Source organism: Camponotus vicinus, unplaced genomic scaffold (genome assembly GCF_025532165.1).
Source record: "Camponotus vicinus isolate PSW18456_S1 unplaced genomic scaffold, iyCamVici1.0 SCAF_2, whole genome shotgun sequence".
NCBI lineage: Eukaryota > Metazoa > Arthropoda > Insecta > Hymenoptera > Formicidae > Camponotus > Camponotus vicinus.
In genome coordinates this window covers 8383969-8402831 of record NW_028141956.1, presented here as the reverse complement: position 1 = coordinate 8402831, position 18863 = coordinate 8383969, and the positions used below count along the sequence as shown (strand labels likewise).

The 18863-nt window shown below is 38.6% G+C and overlaps 1 protein-coding gene across 2 annotated transcripts in view; it reads left to right on the top strand.

Moving 5' to 3' along the window:
* Window positions 1–11141: 11141 nt before the first annotated feature.
* Zfh2 (Zn finger homeodomain 2) overlaps window positions 11142–18863 on the top strand; it is a 320913-nt gene continuing 313191 nt past the window's right edge. Inside the window, exon 1 of one of the 2 annotated variants that reach the window (XM_083089617.1) lies at window positions 11142–11398. The gene's annotated coding sequence lies outside the window, so the exon portion shown is untranslated. Of the gene's footprint in view, window positions 12762–18863 lie in introns of both variants that reach the window. The other variant, XM_083089616.1, reaches the window with a different exon arrangement.

The following is an 18863-nucleotide window of genomic DNA, read 5'->3' as shown; positions in this document are numbered from 1 at the left end:
TCATATATGAACTATATATTGCAATCGCCGTGGAATAAAAAAAGAATTTAGTCCAAGATTAGATTAATTCTTACAATTAAAATTGAAACAATAAATATATCACTTGTTTTATTACATATTTAATCTAACGCGCCGCATATCTTGTTTTATCTGTTCAGATATCGATCAATAGGCCACTGTTACATTGATTATATCTCTTAGTTTCAAATTGATCTGAATCTATCGATCAATTTGCAACAGAATTCTAGTAAAGTAAGATTTAAACGAAATATATGGCTGCCATAATTAATATGTTCTTAATAATATTAAATGGTAAATTATTCGTCTAAAAGGAACCAAGTCTTTTTTTTAAATCGAGTTTTTAATTACTATCTCTTTTGTTACGTTTTGTACGATGTGTTGTGCATAAAATTTTTAATTTAATCGTGTACAATGGCAATATCTATCATTAAAATTATATTCGATGAAAAATGAATGAAACGAGAAAAGATGCGGTCGTACGATCAAACGATCCAAGTCGATAAGTAATTGTCTGTACTCGAATGCTTCGTACAATTCGAGCCGCTTCTATTTACATAATCGCTATTTCGACTGCTGCGTGGCTTATGATTGCGGGAGACTCATAGACGATGTTGACAAAATTATGAGATCAGGCTTCCGAATGTCCGGAGCCAAATAGGTCGCAATGGGCCGCGTGTAGCGTGACTAAGAATCTTTCATAAATTCCGCCGAATCGACGTCACGTTGATGCTTTGTTCGAAGATTCTTATTAGAAATGCTAATTTGTCGCAGGAGTGAGTTCAACTTGCCCGACAGCGATGAGGCATAATCGCGATCGCTCATGCCCGGCACCGAAAGATCGGCACGGATCGGCAAGAGTCGCCTGTATTTCGCGGTTCCTCGGTTAATCTAATAAAAAGAACAAACGATAAGGATGAAACAAGGAGGAACCAGGAAAGGAGTACGTCTATCGTCTTATAATTCGAAGTGAAGCGCATGGGGTAAAATCGGAATACGAGGCGAATTCGTCGACGTTGTTGTCATCATCGTCGTCGGTACTGAAAAAGCAAGCGACTCGCCGTCGATGTCTCATCGCGTTTATTGGGATTATAAAGCGTGCAGAGGAAGGAGGGCAGGAAGGAGAGATTTGTTTGAATTATTCAAATTAGATACGAAATTGAATGCGTGCTCTGCTCGTGTGCAGGTAATGACGGCACTTGCATATAAATGGTAATTATTGTCATTATTCTGCCCCGGTCGTCGTGTCCTCTCCTCTTCGTTCCTCTTCCCCCGCCTCATCCTTCCTCTCCCTCGCTTCCATTCGCTCTCTCTTTCTCTCTCTTTCTCTCTTTCTCCTCCTTCTCCCCGCCGATTGTTCTCTTCTCTTTCCGTCTCTCTGCCTATGCGCCGTGCCCGTAATGCCGTGTGTTCCCATACACTAGTTGAGATAATTATCAAAATTGTTTTATTGTTGCTATAATTAGGGGGGACATGCCATGCTGCCTCCTCCCCCCCCCTCCGCCGTCGTACGTTCTGGACAGGCGAATATGTGCGTTTCTTCGTCGCCGTTCCCCTTCGTCGTCTCATCCCTCGCCATCGTCCCCTCCGGTCCTACCCTCTTATCCCTCTTTCCGCGCGCGAACTACAATACGGTCAGCTGACGTTTCGCCTTCTCGAATCGCTTCCGAGAAAATCGGCCTCGCGCCGGCATCGCAATTACTCGGACCCGCAATATTGCAATCACGCGAGTTAGTCGCGAGTTCGTGGCACGGGCTCGGCCGGCCACGCTTCCGTGTGAATTTTATTCGAGGCCCCGTCGTTTTGCATCGCGTTCGCGCATAGGTACGTCGCGGTGTGCGGTGCTGCCGGTAATATCGCAAGACTCTCATTTGTGTCAGAAAATACGACCAATCTATTATTTCCGTTCGACATCGGGAAAACAAAGTTAGTTTGCACAATAGTACTTTTTCAATTACAAGAAATCAAAGAGCGTGAAATTGAATCAATTAAGCGTGCGCAATAATTAAATTGGCAGACAATAATAAGAAATTTGCATAAGAATTAGAATATGATAACGCTGCTATTAAAATCATTAAGTATAAAAATCTTAATTATCTCATAGCTATTTTAAATAAAAATGTCAAATAACATGTTTAACATTACATATTATTTTAGCAAAGTTAAAGCAGATACGAAAAATACTCATTCAGTAAAATTAATAAAGAAACTGCTAACGTATACTTCAAGCTCTTTATCGTACTACTTTATCAAGAATAAAAGGAATAATTGTATTGTCACCTCCTCCAACCACCGACGAGATTTTCTTCTTTTCTTAATTTTTTCCTTCTTATACTCACGCTTGTAAGCATGTCTCTCAGATTTCATGATCGTCTCTCCTCAGAGGACGCACAAAATCATAATAAGCCAATAATTAAACCGCAATATATATATGTGGCAAAGAGGAATATAAAAGCAACATCTCTCCTACTCATTGTCCTATTCAGGATGAAAGAAATGCTATAGAAGGAGAATGTGAGGAGTTCTCATCCCGTGAGCTCCGTCAAGGAAACAATAACCGTAGAGGACCGCACAATGACGGAATTATTAACTTCCCAGCGAATTAAAACTGTCGGATCTTTTCTCTCTTAGCACTAAAATCTTGGTTCCATCTTCGCTTTTCCGTCTATTCCGATACCATTTCTTTTCTCTGGATAAATCTTTCTCATCGTCTCGGTTTTCCTCATTTTGTCGTATTACGAGATTATGTGTGCGTCACGATATTACATATTATGATAAAAAGAGATTAATATCAACGGCCAACAAATTGCAGGACAATACGATATAAACAAATTTCTTGTATAAAAAAGAATAGAAGAATTAGTTTATACTAACTTGTAGTCGAAGGAGAAAGTTTGCAATGCATTGACCAGCTCTTGTAGTTTATAAATGTCACATAATCTATTTTAGTATTCGTTTAATCTAATTTATTATTTTTCTACTATAAATGAATAGAGGGTATAGCATAACTCGCTTGATCAATCTTTTAGCTTTCTACGATAAGTAAAGTTGCAGCGTAATCACGTCTCATTAAAAATGGTAGAACTAATAATTAACAAGTCAATAACGTTAAAAATACAGCATTCCATTGATATTATCGAGTGTTCAATAACTTATTTAACCTCTCAGTAATTATCGCGTTCTGCTAGACTGGCGGTCCGCATTCTAGATCTGTCAACCGATCACCTGATACTCGATTCTCTAAAACTCGATCTCGAGATCGATTTCTTTCCCATTCTTATCGACAAACTCATTTGATCGTTTCATTTCTACGATTGTGAGACTCAAAAAACAAAAGCGAGAGAACGTCACATGTACGCGACCGATCGGTCATGAAGAAGTCGAGGAAAAATCGGAAGTCATCGAGGCATTGACGCGTTCAAACATTTTCTCTTTGCTCTCTCTTCAACCTCGTTTCCCATTTCTCTCGATTCCTCTCGCAACATCCTGCATCTCGAGGATAGGATAGAAAGAAGCAGACGCGCGCGCGATCGGGGTGAGAACGCGAAAAGTAAAGAGGAGGACGCGACACAAAAACCAATCGCTTCTAAGGAGAAAACGGAAAGAGGCTGGAATAACAGGTTCTCTCTGCGCCGCTTTGGAGAAGTCTGATGCGACGAGAAAGCAACGAGAGAAAGAGAGGACATGAGTACATATGAGAGTAAAGAAACGTGCGGGAAGAGAAGGCTGTATGACTCGGCTCTCCCTCGCGGTTGGCATCGTGGTCGGTAGTGTCGGTTACAGGGTGCATCGGGCGAAAGAACAAGGAGATGCTGGACAGGAGGCTGGGGGGCAGAAAGAGAGACGGAAAGGGTCGTCGAGAAAAGATGGCAAAAGGAGGAAACAAAAGGCGATCGCGTATGAGCGGCAATTAGCCCCTCTAATGGCGCGCGAAAACAAAACAAAGGAGAGGGCAAAGCGTCGAGCTCAAACACAATAAAGCCCACACTCGCGCGGAGAAAAGAGGAAGAAGAGGAGGAGGAAGGAGGGATGAGAGAAGGAAGAAATAAAGAGTGAGCTAAGGAGGAAGGGAGGGGAACAATGGCGCGCGAGCCACCGCGAGTCGTGCTGCCGTTGCTGTTTGTCCGATGTCGTTGTCTTTGCCCTCCTCCCCTTTCTTACCCTTCTTCCGTTGTTCCTTTGCGCTTTTCTTGCGTTTTTTTTCTCTTTTTTCCGCTTCCCGCCACTGACAACGCCGCGTGGCAACTGCTTCCGAATAGCTCGGGAAGGCTCGTTTTGGAAAATTAAAAGTCGCTAATGAGACTCCCTAGTGGTTGAGTTGGGAATCGTTAGAATTTTTCGCTGTCTCGGGGCAACTTTAGGTTTCCACGTTAATCTCTACACGATTTTAATATTCTTCGTTGTATAATCGTACAATGCGCTTGTTTGTCGAAGTCTTCTAGCGAAAGTATGAGATGAAATGCACGGCTGTTTTAATTAAATCGATGCAAATTATTTGCAACTACTTTTCTTCATTTATGTATGTGTATTAATTCTTCAAATTTTTCTCTTTGCTCTTTTCTTTTCATTTTCCTTTGGAATATTCTGATTTGTATGTACATAATTATCAATGTATTAATTAATCAGGAAACATATAGAATGTTATCATAGCGAGCATGTAATTAAAATGTTGTCATTGAACGTGCTCTCGGCAATATTTCTTTTTTTTACGCTGATTGTGATTTAATTCACGTTTAACACGCAATTTAAATTGCCGCGCAAAAGAAGTTAATTACTTTTAAGATATGTCTTCTCATGCTGATGTTATTATGACCAGTAATTAACGACTATGATTTTATTTAATAATATGCATGAAACATGTTTTTAATGCAAATCTATGTAAATGTAAAGATATATTATTGTACAGTATGGGTCTACAAAGTTGACTACGCTAATACCGGGAAATGAGATGCCGTTAGCGAGCAAGACAAGCAAAACAAGTTAAACCTCTTGAAATCTATATCTATATCAATTGAAGCTAACAATTTTATCGACATGTAATTGAATATTAAAAGATTGCATAATGTTTCGGGATACATTTCAATTCCTGCTCTGATTTTTTCGTCTCAAATATGCTATTTAAAGCACAACTTCATAAATATGTAAATCATAATTATTGTATCACATACAATAAAAATGTAATTATTTTCCTCTATATATGGGATTCCATTTCTTAACAAAAATTAATTTGCGATAATTAATCCGGCAAAAAAATACTATCGATATTCGATCATAGATATAAATGCAATCGAATCGAATTAAAAAAAAAACTGGGTCATTTTTAGAATTTTGGCTAACGAGAAATATTGCGGAAAAGTGAAACGTTTTCGATAAAACGATGCGACGTTCGGTATTACTTTGGTTTTTTAACAAATCCACTTTTTGGGATAACACGCGCGATACGACGCGATCCGACGACAAGAATGAAATTATTAATTGTCATCGGGCTACAAATTACAAACGTTCCGTAGCCACGATGGCATTTGCGAGACGTCGCGTTCACGAAATGTGAAAGCAATTAGTTCTGCATTTGCGGTCAGTTACGTATAGTATGCATGCACACATACACACACATACACACGCGTACACGAATACATACATAGTCGTCGGGACGCTTAATAGAACTGTCCGTTTACCTCGTCATTACTGAGTCAATTATGTCCGTTTGCCGTGCCAGTAGTCTGCCATTATTTCGTCAAGTACGGCGCGTTATTGGATTTCGCGATGTTTGGTTGACTCGGAACGGTCGCCGTCGTCGCTGCTTCGTCTTTTAATGGATTATATCATCTCCGTGGCAGGAGTCTCGCGAATTCACTTCGCTTTCATAAGGTCACCGGTACGACTCGTAAAATGATGCGTCTATGATGTAGCACGCGCTCTTTGGCGTACGATGCGTTCGCTCGAATGATAAAGCGGCCGGCCTCGGGACGCGTGTAATCGCGAGTAAACCTTCCGCTGTAAATTCATATCGCGCGTCTCTCCCCTATGTCCACATAACATGCTGATGCAGAAACTTCAAATGGAAATTGCACGATATTTAAATTGATTAATGATGCGCCTGTCTTTCCTTTATTTTAGCTTTATATCAGGTGCTCGTTCAGAAAGTAAAAGTTTCGGGAACCTCTCACTGAAGTTTGTTTCGAATTTAAAAAAATAGAATTTTAATAAATCTTTTATTTAGGGAAGCTCACATAATATTTTTATTCTTAAGTTCTCTGTCTTATACTTTCAAAATTTTCATTCACATGTATACACTTTGATTTTAATTGTGAATACTTTTGCATGAATTAGAAATAATTATAAACTCGCAGTGCAAAAGGTAACATATTTTCATCAATTACATATAATTAATTAATCTTTATGTCAAGTTAATAATATCTTATAATGGATATGGCAGTCAAAGACACTGTCAAAAGGAGCACGTCACGTGAGGGATTATGATTTCCTAGAAAGTATCAACTTTTTTTTTTCATCAACTCCACAAATTTTACGAGGTATACGTAGACGATATCGGTCGCAATGCACGGATAGAAAAAAAAGGGGATGGAAGGGAAACTGGAGAGCCGTTGGCAAGGAGCAGCTGACGCCTCGAGTTCTTTAATTAAAACTGACCGCCCGCTTTTCTTCCTCGGCCAAGCAATAACGAGATTTATTTCATAATACCTCCGAACTCGTTCGCCGCGTGGACGAGCGTCTGCAATTTCTCAGGAGATAGCATTTTGCGGAAAAATCTGATTAAAGTAATGATCGCGATAATGGCCGCAACAATAGAAGCAATCTCGCGCAAACTTTTGAAAGGATCTACAAGATTTACAAATACAATCTATAAACGTCTAATGAACTTCATACGTTTTTAATCTATTCATCATTAATTCTCATGAGTAGGAAGAAGAGTTTTTTGTAATTATAGAAATGACGATGCATCCAACACACACACACACACACACACACACACACACACACATGTATTAAGCAATTGTTATAAATTTCTCGCATAGAAGAAAGACGTATTGATTTAGATTGTTGTAGCAAAAATATATTTCGTATATTTCATTCTTTTCTTTGCTGCTTAAATACTTCTCGCAGATTGTACAACAAAAAGATATTCTATGATATAGACGACGGCGTGTTGTATACGAGGCAGATCGAAAGAGAAATTATAGGATCCTAATCGGAGACCATCATCAGTTTGTACCTAGCGCGCATACTTAACGTGAGAAATCAGCATGAAGAAGTAGAAATCGTCGAACGTAGAAACACGTCATTACGGCTAATTGGTGCCGACGGTCGTTTCTAAACGTAGAGAAATCCTACGGCGTACATAATATATAAACATATTCTTAAGAAATCCCGTCCAGAGTAAACAGTGACAGATACTATTAGAAAGATTAATAATTTCCATCGTTCTTGCGCGGACATACAACGACGCACGTGCCTCACAAATTTTCCAACTTTTTTTAATTTAAAAGATATTCTCTTTCTCTCTCTTTATAGAATATGTACGAACAAAGTGCGTCGTGCTTCCATATAAATCGATGACGCTATAAAGTGTGACAGGCACTTTATTAAATAAGACGACTTGAATTGATAAAATCATGGATATTGCAACATTATCTAAAGAATGGGTTAAAGTATAGAAAGATAGAAATGGCCTAACAGTTTGAAAATGATGATAATTAAGAAAAATCATTTTTTTCTCATTTTTTTTATTTTATGGAAAATCTAAATTTACAAGGCTACGAAATTATTATATTAAATATTGCTGGTTTACTAAATTAAATGAAATGCTTTGTGTGAAATATAGCAATATATTAAAGCAGATTCGTGCGGATAGCCGAGAAAAACATGTTGAAAATATTGACTTTTATAATCGCGCGTGTTTACGGTCGTTATTATGATGTTGCACTCGTTGCAGGCAAAAATGCACTATTATACGTCGGAAAATAATATATCTAATCACGTGCACTTTTTTTTTATAAAATGAATTTTATTTTCCTTTTATACATAATGTATAAGATTACATATAATGATATTTAATTTGATAACATCATTAACGTTTAAAAAGTAATATAGCAAACTGTACTGTAAAAATAATCTCGCATTGATTTCAGAATCTGAAATAAAACAAATCGATAAAATATAAATACATATATTGCAAAGGTACATATAAACAGTAGTGTCTGCCTAAAAACAGATTTTATTTCAGTAAATCACTATCGTCTATTTGAGTCACTCTTATTTTAAAAGTTTATTTTAAGAGTGTTGAAAATTTATTTTGAAACATCTTGATGCATATGTTTAATAGTTTTTCCTAAATTGTTACTGGTTACTTTTACGTCTCGTGAGAAACATGTGATAAGAATTCGGAATGTACGATACTAGTGGAATACAGATCGCCATATTCCTGATTATGTATTTTATTTAACTCACGACTTTTCGTCACGGCTATGTGCATGCAATTTGTTACAATTAAATTTCTTACAATTAATATTTATCGTAAAAATCTGCTTGTAGATTCGGATCGTTCCTTTCGAGGAAGCATATCGGAGGCGCGTTTGCGTGGGCCGCGAAGGGATCGGCGAGGTGAAAAGGGGAGAGGAGAGCACAATAAAATTTATTACGCTTAAAGCGTATCTCGTAAAATAATGACAGCGCAATACAGCGACTGCGCTCGCGTTCACGCGAATGCGCCATTTATCGGCACTTGCGATGGAGATTATCTCCGTCTCTCTCTCCCCGTACCCGTGGTACAAACGTGATGGCGTCGGTCAATTATCGTCGCCGCGCAGGAAATTTAATTGATCGTGATAAACGATCAAATTGCAGAGGAGGAAGAGCTCGGCCGGTCGCAATTTTTTTTACCTCGCCTAAGTGCGAAATTAATCTTTGACATTATGTTTACAGAGTCAGCGGCGCGAATCGTTAATTCTTATCACGTTAAATTGGCCGAGTATTTTGCTGAAAAAGTGGAAAAATGTGCGTGTCCTCCAGAAATATACGGACATTTCTTTATTATTAGTCCTGAAAAGAAAACAGGTACATCGGCTAGTAATTCTGAGAAATTATATTAATTAAAATTCAAGACGAAGTTTAAGTGATTTTCAATATATGCATTATGAACAGATATTTATATTATGAATATTATAAATTTCGAGGATATATTTAGATGCATTCAATTAATATGTCAGAATTTGCTGTGGCAATAATTCGATTTATCGACAACGTGCAAGAAATGTGCTACAAATATTTCTGAAGCGTCGCGCTCCGAGAATTATTTCGCCAAGATCATTGCCCACTCGATTGGAACGGCTTTTTCTAGCTCGCGTGAAGTAATATTAGAATATTTTTTTTTTTTCACGAAACAGTAGAGCTGTTCGGAGAAACGCGCTACTTATCACGCCTAATTAATTTTACGAACGATACGATTTTACCGAGATCGTAATCGGTTCGTTTGCTGACGGTCAATGTGACAGACGGGGATTTTCTCATCGCCGAAACGAAAATGATCACCATCTCTCATCGATCGATCCAGCGATCGGTGGTCAACCGTTACGCGTCATTGACGAGGCGATAAGAAAGCCCGAGTATCTACTAAACGCGCGCTGGTCAACGCACCCGTTATCCTTGTTCGCTGATTTGCATATTCATAATGCTCGCGGCACGGTATGCGTAAGAATGCAGGAAAGCAAGCAACTCGAGCGACTGCAATCGCGCCTTTTGCACGCTGTGACTCTGTAACCTCTTCGGCTGCGAGACGTCGTAAAAGCACGCGTTTTTTTTTACTTTTTATTTTTTCGCCTCTTATCCTATTTCGATCCTTAAGGTGCGCGAACTTTTCGTTCCGCTCCTTTGTCGAGATACTTTGCTGCTGTGTTGCTTATAATGACCGCACGAAACTATTATAGCGATATCTCTGATGCTTATATCCCACCGTTTGGATTTTATCGAGTGAATTTGAAACTAGGAAGTTTAACATTGAATGTACATACACTCGCGATTAAGAGATGATTTGGGATCTACCTAATATTGGTCATTTCAGATGCGTAAAATTATTTTTCCAATTTATATACATGTCTGTCAAACTTTATATTTTTATCAGTAATGAGTCCCTAAAACAAAACATTAAATAAAAAGTATAATTTTTTTGGAAAAAAATGAATAATTAGAATTTTTTTAGTATTTAATATTTAATAAATTTAAAATTACATACCAGAGTATTTATTATATATGGGTTTTTAAAATAAAACGTTAAAATAAGAATTTTTAAATTTTTTTAGAAAAAAATGAATACTAGATTAATATTTAATATTTGAATATTATATTAATATATTTGTATTATAATATTAAATATTAACATTAATATTTGTATTGTAGTATCAATATTAATATTTAAATATTTTTTTTTTAATTACAAACAAACAACAATATTTATTATTGTACATCAAAAACTTTATATAATTTTATGTACTTTTTTGTTCTACTTTTAAGATTAGTGAATGTAAAAGAGAAGTCTATTATTCGTTGTATCAAAGAACAGGAAAGCACTAGAGGAAATATTTATAGCCGCTAATCTCTGCATCGATTTCTGTCTAGAGAAAATTCGATGGTCTCGGATACAGCTGTTGACGCTTATGCGAGAATTCGATAAAAGTGACTCGGTCAGTTTTCGACTTTCAGTCGCATCAATTGAAGCAAAGCGAAGGTTCGAAGTTTCCTTCGCACGCTCAGCTGTTCTGCGCGCGAACACGTGCGCGCGCGATTGACGGCGGGGGCGAGAATGTGGCGCACGCACGCGTGTGCGTGTGCGTGCGTCCGCTCTCGCCGCGTCGCGTCGAGCGTCTCGCACGCGTGTATTCGCAGGCAAACAGCCATGCACGCACACATGCCCGCGCACGTATACAGCGGCATTCTATCTGGCGGGCGTCGACGCGGCGCGGTGTGTGCATGCGCGCGTACGCTCCCCCGCTCGTACGTGGCGTTCTACGTGCACCCACCACACACACACATGCAACGGCACGCGTGTGGCGGTCTCTGTGTTGGGGACCCAACGAAGGGAGGCAAGCCAGTAAGCTCGGGCGCGCCGGAGCGGCGAGAGCAGCCATTTTACTCGATTCCGGGTGGAAAACGTCTCGCGCTCTCGTCACGACGACGACGACGACGACGCACCACGTCGACGCCGTCGGCGACGACATTCTGCATCGCGACGTGATAACGCAACACGCGGCCGATACCTACTCGCCGGTATCCTATTCGAGCTTTATCGTCGACAGCGCTCTCTCAGAAGGATACGCGATCGTCGCCTGCACGTGTATCACACTCACGCGAGAGAACGGAGAGAGAGGTGCGCGATTGTGTGTGTGTGTGTGCTTGTGTGTATGTGTGTGTATATGTGTTCTGTCTCTGTCGCGCACATTGCGAGAAAAGCGTGCGATATATGTATGCATCGGCGCATCCATAGCAAAGGGAGCATTATGAGTGTGAATGTTATGCGTGTGTGTATGTATGTATGAGAGAGAGAGAAAGAGAAGGAAATCAGAAAGAAAGACAGAGAGATTCTCGAGGTACTCCGGTAACACGAGGTGAGGCTATTCGTTCTGCGCAGGACCGTTCAAATTCGCCGCCTGTTTTGCATACCGCGTTTTCACCGACCGTCCGCCTTCACCCCCGCGCCATCCCCGGTTTTCATCCGCGACCCGCCCTTCGCGATTTTCCATGACCAACCCCCTAAGAGGCACTCGGATCTGATTTCGACATCTCTCATGACTCTCTACGTTCTTGCAAATTTTTCTCCAAAGTAATATTATCAAAGTATTATTCTGTTATTTAATAAATTACAATATTTAAATACTTTTTATTTTGTTAAAAAATTGTCTGGTAAACATATGAGTGAAAATACAGATTAATATTGAGATTCTTTTTTATTTTAATCTTTCGATAAAAATTTTTCGGAATCGTCGTTGCGGATTTTGTTATTTATAGTTGACGATATATATTATATTCGTCGTTATTATATCTCTCTTTCTCTTTCTCTTTTACTGCATCAGCTGTTCGATCGAAGTTTCTTTTTCTCTTTTTCTCTCTCGCCTGAAAAGTCTTTGGAACTATGTGTGAAGAAGTACGATGTGCTTTTTTACGTTATTTGTTAATGGAGAACTCTATTCCCGATACGATTTTCAAACGTCAAATTACATCACGAACAGATCGATTGATACCGTTGATACGAAGCAGAATTTTATAATGATCACTCTTGAATGACGATAGACTCTTTAGATCGTCGTTATCTATCGATTCGGAAGGGTTGTTCAACGAAAGAGACGATATGTAAACTTGATCGTTTATGAATACGTATGTTTCGCTAGACAAGATTTTCAAGAATATATCGCAAGACAAAAAGAAATCTTGATACCTCGCATACTTGATCGTAACCAATTAAACATTCGGTTGGTATCATGCGATTGATGTTCGTGGTAAGCAAGAATCTCAATTCGGTAGAAACTTGCAATAAGTAGCATCGAATTTTCCATTACGCGAACCCATCAGTCGCCAATGTGCTTCGTGACGACAACACTAGGCAGCATTGACCTAGAAATTCGCTAACGGAGAAGGGAATCGTGACATTTTCAAGGACTTCGCTTCGAGCTGGCTATGTGCAACGAGAAAATTTTGAAAAGTTTGCCACGGACACCGGCAGTCGCGACGATACGGTACGTTTGTAGAGCATCGCGACGCTTCGTATAAGACACGCATCATTCATTTCAAGTGCAGCGCTCACGATTGCATCAATGCTTTGATAATCAATCTTTCTTTTTCAATCCTTGAATTGCTCAGCGTCGAGTACTGCAACATTCAAAAATAAACAGTAGTGTAAATAATATATTGATAGAGAGTTTTTGAGGTTTATTTTCAGTAGGACCGCTTTTTAATTTAAAATTTAGTTATCCAAGTTGCAAATACGTGCACAAACAAAATAAATTTATGAAACTAATTTAATCGTTGCATAAGAATTATATGAAAGTAAACTTTTAAATTTAAAGCTAGATTCTTATAAATGAAAAAAATATCATTAACGTTTTTATTTTAAAATACTGGAAATTATTTTATTTAAGAGAAGCTACAACTTTTTACAATATTAATCTCAGTAATTCAAGGATAGTCGCTGTTATGTCACTAATGTGAGATAGTTTTCGGCTAAAAACAACACAGGAAATTCCGGCACGTAATTATTCGCAATTTATTTCCAATAAATTCACGGCGATTTCGAGCGAGAAAACGAATCCCGAGTGCCAAACGTGAGACTGCTGATTTGCCACGTAGATATTGCCTACTGGTATATATGCGTATATATCTTGACACGAGTACGATGCTCAAAACTCTCTGGCTGCACGACCGCGTTAATGCTGTCTCGCGTAATGAGCGACTTGGCTCCAACGGACGCATATTTTCTTTTACGATGCCTAAATATAATCTTAACGATGTTCTTATGGCCTAGAGCAGACGCGCGCGCGGCTTCGCGAGAAATCCAAAATTCTACTAGGCCTCGGAAATCGTTTGTCCGCTTCGATTCGATTCAGTTGCGTCCTCGCGGAAGACTCGCGAAGATATCGTCTATTTTGCGTTCGTTTCCGTATGTCAGTTGTGTATGCGACGAATTTTTTGATGTACCTGTAGCATTCAACTTTAAGTGCAACGCTACTGCTTAGTGAACTCGAAATACAGGTCAAAAAGTTGACTTATGTAAAGTTTATAGATATTCAATATATGATATAAATAAGATTTTTGATTGTATTATCGAAATTGATTAATTAATATTAGATAAATTTTTTTACACAAAATTCTTATCTCACTGAGCAGTAATGTATTCTCTTTATATTGCTTACGATTATGTATACAATAACAGCTGTGATGTCAAATTGTCAATGTGTGGTTGCGTTTTCTTTAATTTGCGATTTATGTAGAATTTTGCATATGTTAAAATAAATATGCTTGCGTCTCGCTTTGTCTGTTGTTCATTATACTCCTTGTGTAATTGATTGTAATTGTTAATGTATGGCGATTGTAATATGTGTCTGTATTTCTGCTTCATTTGTAATATGTGATATTAAAAGTATATAGACGTTATACATGAAATATTATAATGATATGCGCAGCAAAAGATTTTTTATGTACTAAAAAATTATATTACAATCTACGAAAAATTATGTCAACTATACATTTATATTTGTCTTCGCAAAAATGCAGAATTAATCGCATGATTCTATATCTAGATTCTCGTGGATTATATCTTATTTTGTTTTCCTCGGATTTTCTGCCCGTTTCTCTTTTTCCTAGATTCTCGTCATGATTAAAGATCGAAGTCACGTAGCAGCGAGTCGGCTGTCGATCGTCCGGCGATCGTCACGTGTCAGACGATTTTCCCATAAAACCCGCGGAACAACTTTCGATCGATGGCAATCAGCGATTATTATCCGCATGTCCGGCGATCTTTCTCGACGTAGAGGCCCGATCGTGGCTCTTCATGATTGTGCCAAGTTCTGAACTGGCAATTTTCTACGACTTGCAAAGTCGCGAAACAGAAAGTAGATCAAATACCGACTCTATAATCGATTGTATAGAAAAAAACTGCGTGTAGAGCAAAATTAACATATCGTTTACACAAAAATTCATGCATTAGTTTCTAAAAAATGTTCGCACATCTTTTTTTCAATACTTTATTTTAATCTAATTATCCTAAAAATAGCTAAAAAATATGTTTGATGTTTATAATTGTTAAAAAGAAAAATGTTTTATTAATTTAAGACTTATTTAACAGTGAATGATATTTTATGTGTAATAGCTGAAAAATGTAATATATTTTTATAAATTTGAGTCGAGATTTTCAATGAAGAAACATTAACTCCTATAATCAAAACGCGTGGCGTTCAATATTTAAGTCAGAAATTAGAACTATAATTATTTTGCGAAAGGATTGCCTCGCGCGTCGTCATCTACGAATGTATTCATTACAGGAAAACTTCTTTTTTTTCGTACACCTCATGGTAACATTTGTGTGTGGTCGATCGCAGGGGTACATTCATCGACACGCCAGACGACAATTAACCGAACGAAGCAAGTCGCACGCTTTCGTCTCGACGTCATTTCTTTTCGAGTCTTTCAAAGGGGTTGCCAATGCAAACCTATCATTACTTCGATTATTCTTCCGTAGCGGCTAATCATTGCTGTCATGGCCTACGAATCATTACTTTTCCTACTTCACTCCCCCCTCCTTTTCCTTGGGGTTCGACTCCCCTGAAACGCTACTGATGCCTGTTCAAAAACAAGATGAATGAAAAGAGCTTGACAGGAGTTGATTCTCTATAGAATGGTCTTCTTGCTAATTCTTTCTGTTCTTCTTGATCTTACTGATTAAATTGGAGCGATATAATTGAATATCGTGTAGATATGTATAATTTTTAACTCGTAAAAAAGAAATTCGCATTAATATGAACTAGTTCTTATATTAACGAGTTTAATTTCCGGTTGTTTTCTTTATCGAAAAAAATTCAAATGTGTATAAGGAGTATTTCAATCAAATCTCTTTTCTTTTGACTTGGAGAAATTCATAATTTCGCGGATTGAATTCCCATCGGTTTCTCTTGGTTCGTCTATTTTTTGCCGGCGTCGCTCTCTCGCAATCGCCTCATTCGACGGCCGCCCATCCATTGCGCGCCGTTTAATCCTACGCGTTCGCTCTTTAGCTTGGGCGAAAAAGCCCATTAGGAGGGAAGAAATTAAAGCCTCGCTGTGTATGCGCGGCACGAGCTTAAGGGCATTCGCGCTACCCGATCGTTTCAATCGAGCTGCCCGAGACTCGACCTCGATATAGCGAAGTGAAATGACCGACTCGCACTAACGGCCTGAGTTAATTAATCCTGGTTCCCCGATTTGTTGTTTTATTTAGACTATGATTGTATCGCGATTTTACTAGTTCTATTTGACTAGTGTGATTTATAAAATCTCAAGATTTTTGTGTAATAAATATTTTAATCCCAAAAATAGATAACAGAATCTTAGTCTTTATTTTTTAATAAATATATAAAATAGGGTATTTAAAGTAAAATGTTAAAAAATTATATCCAATCTAATTTTCGCCGAGGAAAAATCAATTTCGAATTGATTAAAGAATTCGCAGATGAAAGCAACTGCGAGGAATCAATATACGAGCACAAAAAGAATTTAGTTAATTAAAAAGTTAACGTTGACTGATGTATCGGTGGGAGGATTTAAAACTGTCTAAAATCGTCCGATCAAAGCCGAATCTCGGCGAAAACTTGAGTCGATCCTCTTTTCCTCCTTCATCATCGTGAAACCGTCAAATGTAAATGAAACTTGTGCGCAGAATTGAATCCGCGCCAACAGCTAATTAGACATCAATGCGAGCTAAATAAATTCAGTTTTGATATCGAGAATTATTGCGTCGCAATTTCATCACAAAGATAACATAGTTGAAACCATGTCGCGATATCGCATAACGTATCAGATTTACGCCACATTCATTTTTGACCAATCTGACACGCATGACAGTTTCGTAAATGAATTACACGCGGCGCGCGTCGAAACTGGATGCGAGAAGCGATGATATTCGGCACGATGAAAGGAGGATAGGCGATAAAACAACTACAAGGATAGGAAGTCGCGACACCGAGTGAAGAACGGTAAGAGAAAGAGAGAGAGAGAAAGAATCGTGCTTCATCCGGTGCGAAAGGGACGGCGAAATATAAAATAGCAAGTGGCGCGTAGACCGGTTGGACTATATGCTCTAATTTTAGGCGATTGCCTCGCTCCCTCGCCCAAGGATTATAATTAGATACAGAAATACCCGCGAACGCCGTCACCCACCCACCCATCCGACCGACAAGACGAGCGAAATCACAGAGTCGAGAAAGCTGCATACATAGTGTCATTCCCGTACCGTCCTACCTCGCAATTCGCGCTGCGTTCGTTGTCAATCACGACGACATTACGCATCCGCGGCTGTCCGCCCAGAATGACTTCCACAAAGTGTCTTAACGTTCAATTCGAAATAGACTGTCGTCGAAAGATCGCAAGATTTTTCCTAGCGATAAATCTTAGAGAAGTTCAATCCCGTAGATTAATTAATAATTGCTGATAAAAAATATACTTGCGGACAGCATCGACAATATATGAATAATGAAAACTTTTTTCCCGATTAATCCAACTCTGTGACTCTATTTTATAAAAAATTAAAATTCTTTGAGAATGGAAAGAGCTTTTTTTACAAAAGCGAAAAAATTATTTGTGTCCGCATGATTTATTTTCTACAGATTATTTTCTGCAGATATAGAATAATTTTATAGACGTTGATTAAATGCGCAACAACGCAATCTGCGATATATAGAGATACAAGTGTGCCATTTTATTAAATTGATGAATGCATTTTTTCTGCATTAGGACACGCTATTGTATGTAGGCTTTATAATAAATTGCGGAAACCGCCGTGCGTGACAGGCGAGTTTATACGTAATATTGTTTGGCCAAGCTGCATTCTAATGCGAATCAAGAGCAAAGCTAATTTTAAGGCCGCGAGTACACGCTCGGTGGCGCAACGCAAAATTGCTAATATGCTACCTCTGTCTTTATGAAATATGAGAACTGCATTTGCTGTCGCCGCGAAAAAGCTTGCGCGATGATAATCACATGTTCACAGAGATGCGCACGTGTATGATAACGAATTCAAATTCGCATCTTGAATCATTTTCGTTAATTAGGAACAATCGATGGGCACGCGCCATTTTTACAGATACCTATATCAAATTGTATATTTTCGAACAAGCATTGACAAGTACTTTAAAAGACTTGCCTCATTTTTATTTACGACTCTCTCAAGATCGTTAGGATATTACTCGGAGAGAGAAAGAGAAAGAGAGTTCAGTTCCACCCATGTAAAGGTCGCGAGCGTTTCTTAGGAACTGCCGATTGGTTACGCGGTACGATCGATGCCGCGATTCCCAGGAATCCCCGGACATAGCCGGTTCGCCTCATCATAATCGGCAAATATTTATCCGCGACGTGGATAAATTATTAATTAACACGGCTAACGCGAAGGATTGGACGACGAACGGAGCAGCTGTCGATTCCCCCTTGGCCGCCTCCCGTTACCCTCCCTCCATCATTCGTGGCAGAGTCTAGTCTAATAGAAGACAGTGGGGCTCGTTTGTGCCACGGCGGAGTGGAGGGGTAGCCACCCCTAATGCGGGAGAGGTAATTATTATACGAACCAATCGATACTTTGATGAACGAATCGCCTTCTAGCCCGTGGAAAAAAAGCGCGGCGCGCTTCGACGAAGTCGACGGCATTCGAACGAAGCGGAGTCGTTAACAACCGTTCGTTTCTCTCCGTGAAAACTTCTACGCACATTGTTGCACGACGATAAATCATTGCCCCTGTTATACAATAGGCACAAAGAAGCGCGTGTGTATTCGCGGCTTCGAGCGTGTGGGTATTTCCGACGCACGCAATTTGTAATTGCTTAAGCAGATTCACCAATACATTTTTACTTTTTCGAATGATAACGCAGTTTTTCAAAATTACTCATTTAATGTATATTTTTCTCTAAACGTCGTAGTTTGAGATAAAATAATGAGAAATAACAATGTCGTAGAAAATTTAATAAAATATGAATTGTTTAGTAAAATCTCTATAAATTTAAGAAAGAAATAAATAGTAATATATAAGAAATAATTTGCGAAATTATATGTAATTAAAATTAATAGAATTTGCTTGTTTAACAAAATATTTGTTTATATTA